Source organism: Mus musculus, chromosome 13 (assembly GCF_000001635.26).
Source record: "Mus musculus strain C57BL/6J chromosome 13, GRCm38.p6 C57BL/6J".
Lineage (NCBI taxonomy): Eukaryota > Metazoa > Chordata > Mammalia > Rodentia > Muridae > Mus > Mus musculus.
Window position 1 is genome coordinate 7,506,471 of NC_000079.6, and position 4,371 is coordinate 7,510,841.

Sequence of the window (4,371 nt, forward strand, 5' to 3'; positions counted from 1 at the left end):
ATCTTATTTATTCCTGCTCCACCTCATTGCTTGTGCTGAAGTCTTCAGAATGGCAACAGAGGCTTCCGACTCTCTTCTATCTTTTTATTCTCATTCAAAACATGTCAGTGGTGGGCTCTGAGCATAAACTCACCTAGCTGCAGGTTCAGAGAAACTTCTTCTAACTCATCTACACTTAAAGCAGGGAGACAAGCTGTCTCCACATGCAGAATGTATTCAGTAAGTGAAGAAAACATGTTTTCACCCTTCGAAGGACAACTCTGAAAACTATGAAGCAGACACTAGCACAGCCACTTGACATTGGAGAGATGAGTGTACAGGGCACAGCAGACTAGTTTCAAGTTCAGCACTTAGTCGATCTGTGTTCTTGAGTTTTGATTGGAATGCATGGAATTGCTCGCTCTTCTGCTGATGACACTGAGAAGCTTCTTTAGAAATGTACTTAACATTTCCCCTCTGCCTTGGAGAGCTTTAGCAATTTGAATTAAGCGCTGCATTGCCCGATCCCCATATAAAATGCTTATTGATTTAATTTTCCTTTAGTTCAGATGGCTATACTCTCTGTTATTCTGAAGATAGCGTTTAACACACTGGGTGCTCAGAGATGATCATCTGGGCACTTATTTTAGATGGGTGGACATGGCCTCATAATGTGATGTTTGGTTTCAGGACCCTTGGGTTTGGACCTGTTTCTGAAAATATCTCTGCTACAAGGGTGTAAGTGACTGAAATTCCTTAAATTAAGGCTATAGATGTTCCCCTATCTATATACTTGCAATAGTAAAGATGTAGTTTCTAAACGTAAAATATTCAGTAGCACAATACATATTCTTTCAGATATCAAATTGGTAACACAAATAAAAGTGAGGTAAGAACCAGCTGATGAAAAGGTGGTAAAAACTGTTTTTCACATGACATACGAATGAGAGGTGACATAGCTCAATGATAGACTTGCAGGCTTAGATGTAAGTGGCCCTTTATTCAACACCAGCACAAATGCCTAGATTCCCCAAATGAGAAGTTTACACAAGGGTCAATGACAGTGAAATATAGTCAGTCTTCCCGATGGTTTGGATAAAGTACATAACAACATGTTAGGTCAGCAGATGTTACTAGAGAGCCTCCGTTGTGATTACCTTCTTCTCTATTTTGTTTTGTTTTAATGTTATGACATTATTGAATGACTGTAAGAGTGAATGACACTGCACCTCCTCCTATCTGGAAAGATCTATTCCTCCTGGACTTGCTGATTGCCTCAATTCAGACTTTGGATCCATCCTGGTAATAAAGAAAATGTACAGGTATTTGAGTTTGACAGAACCTTTCTCAGATCGTGGTAAGTTTAGCTCAGGGGCCATGGTCTAAGAAAACTTAATGGCCACCAATGCTGCCCTCAGACAGTGGCTTTGAGTTCTTGTTTCAAAAATATATATATAAATGAGTTTCACAGACCCATAGAGTCAGTTTTATATAGAAAAATTTTTATATTCATAAATGGGATGGATGGAGGGGAGTGGAAGGGAGGGAGGGAAAGAGGGAGAGTAAAAGGAGGAAGTTGGAAGGTAGAGATCCAGAAAAGAGAGAACCCTGCACTCAGTCATGCTACATTAAATACAAGTCAGGTACTTTTAAAGAGACGGATGTTAGAACCTGAGGTGAGGTAAGGGAGAAGAATGAGGTGGTCAGTCTAGTTGTCCTAACCATATGGTACCTAGGTACAACCTCTAAGCCTTAGTCATGTCCTCACGGGAACTCTAAACAAGGGTAAGAAATGAGAGGAGGTAAGAACCAGGCCTCCAGCAAGGATGCTCTCTGAATTGCTGTTCTGGGGTTCTCTCTCTACCTTATCTACTTCTCTCTTGTCACTGGGGAACATGAAACTTTATGACATTTAGTGCATTTTAATTGTTCTAAAATGTGTTGATCCTACAAGAACAAGACATTTCTGAGGAAAACCTACCTCCTTTTCATTTTATATATTATTTTTATAGTCACAGAAACCAAGAAGGCACTAAAATAGATGCAGCAGAGTCAGCATCTAAGAGACAAAGTTTCCATGGAAATCAAGGTATTTTATTATCATAATTTTGATTTGATCCATAAAAAAAGAGCTCAATTTCAACTGAGAGAGCATTTTCTGTATGATCATTGCTGAATTAATGTCTTTCCAGATAGAATACATTTGAATAAAAAGCAGCATATGGGACAAATACAGGCTATGATTAGGATACAAATCTATACACTCTAAACCTATGTATGAAAAGTTGAGTTCAGTTGTCTTATCAAGAAAAGATATATTCATACTTTGACCATTGGGCAGGTAGAACTACACATGAAATATTGAGGCAAGTTTGTTCACTTTCAACAATGTTGTTACCTGAATTAGTAATATTGAGAGGTTCAGAGATCAATGCTCTGAATTTCCTAAGCATATCCAAAGTTCTGACATCAATTATGATTCTGAATTTTGGTCAAATCACCTCCAAGCTTAACAGTTTGATAGACAGACTGTCAGAATTCACTAGATGCTATTATAATGAGTCCTAATTCATTACACAGAAGACATTTGAACCAACCAAAAGGAGATCTAAGGTAGCACGAGGGGTTTGAATATGAAGCCACCATTGTCCTAAGAAGCTCCTACTGTCCCCAGTCTATCTCAGGTTACTTCCTGGGCTTTGGTGTATGTGTACATAATAAGATGCAAAGTGATGCCACACCTTGGTACTCACTGGAGCTATGAGGTACTTTACTTCTTCACTTGCATGTTTGAATTTTTATTATAAATTCACTCTGAAACTCAAATGATATGACTTGATACAAAATTATTATGTCATAAAACTTTAAATCAAAATTTTTGTAACACTCTTAATATTTAAGAGCATGAAAACAAAGTATGGAGGAAATCTAAGAAAAATTAAATTAAGCTAACCAATCTTCATAATTTTTATATTTTAGTTTATTGTTACTGATTGTGCTAATATGTGAATGAGAATGTGAGTTTGGGCTGAAGCAAAGAGTTTAGAGGATAACTTTCAGAAACTAGTTGGAGATTGGATTGGAGAATCAAACTTCGGCCATCAAGCTGTACAACAAGCAATTTTAGCTACTAAGCCATCACCCCAGTTAATTCTTTTAAGAGATGAACAAGTCACTTGTAACTGAGCTCAGTTAATCATAAATTCATGTAAATAATAGTTTCTATGCTTTTCCCCTAAGTTGTTCTGAATGTGAGCACAGCCAGACCTATAACTGTGTGTAATGGAAGGATGGCAGAGAGCATCTCTGAGAAGATGTTCAGGCAGACACAAAGCTCTTCTGTGTCAGATCAAGTGAATATTATAATGGATGAGATGTTAGCAGTCCTCATGGATGAAGTGTTCTAGGTCAACTTCAAGTCTCAAGGGGAAAATAGGAAAATAGACATAATGGATTTTAATGACTGTTCTAAAAACAAATAAAAAATCATCCCTCTATGTTTCTAAGTGTGAAATAAGCTAGATTCTTTGCTTTGTGCTTTGTTTAGTGCATTCCCCAGAGCACTACAATAATCACACCTGTGTCCATGTTTCCTGTTCAGGTCATTGTGTACCACAGAAAGGGCACCTTCCACTTTAGCCATAAATCATTTCTGTTTTCATTGTCAAATATAATTTAAGTGTTAAGATTATTGTTTGCTTCATTTCAAATTCAGTTTCATGCATTCCAGCCAAGAATCAACTTTGAACTTCTGATATAGCTACCTCCATTTCTTGAGTGCTGGGATTATAGGTGTACACAAAAATGTACAGTTTATGCCATGCCAAGGAATGAACCTCGTATGTGCTAAAGCAAGGACTCTACTAAGGTAAATCTCCTACCTCTGTAGCCATAATTTTTAAACCCCCACCTGCCTAGAATTTCTATTAGGAAATCTGTATTATAATTGTGATTTTTTGTATTTAAGGATTCAGTTAAAAATATAGAAATTCAAATTTTGTCTTCCAAATTATCTCCTATAACTTTCATTACTTTAGTATAAAAAACAACTATTATATTTGTCATAATTCTAATATTTTAATTTTCTTGAAAATGTCTGTTATGCAAAACTGAACGACTTGCCACAGTTATTCCATATTTTTACAATAACTCATTATATCAGTCCATCTGCTGACAGAGGATGTTAAATGCCTAAACTGACAATATTTTATTATAGATGCTGCAAAAAGACCCTCCTGATTGAGTCTCTTCACTGCTCTATAATTTATTAGTTTCATTTGGGATTGGAATCAATCATTGACATGTTTCATCTATATGCCACTTCATATACCACATATAACCATAGCTGATCAATTAGCTTGATAAGTTGGCCTCCCTAAATGTTTATTAATA

At 36.5% G+C, this 4,371-nt stretch overlaps 1 long non-coding RNA gene across 1 annotated transcript; it reads left to right on the top strand.

The window, feature by feature from the left end:
* Positions 1–847: 847 nt before the first annotated feature.
* Positions 848–3,761, top strand: Gm36136. Its single transcript, XR_382037.2, has 3 exons — positions 848–1,301; positions 1,992–2,068; positions 3,695–3,761. It is a non-coding gene; the product is annotated as a predicted gene, 36136 (long non-coding RNA).
* Positions 3,762–4,371: the final 610 nt, after the last annotated feature.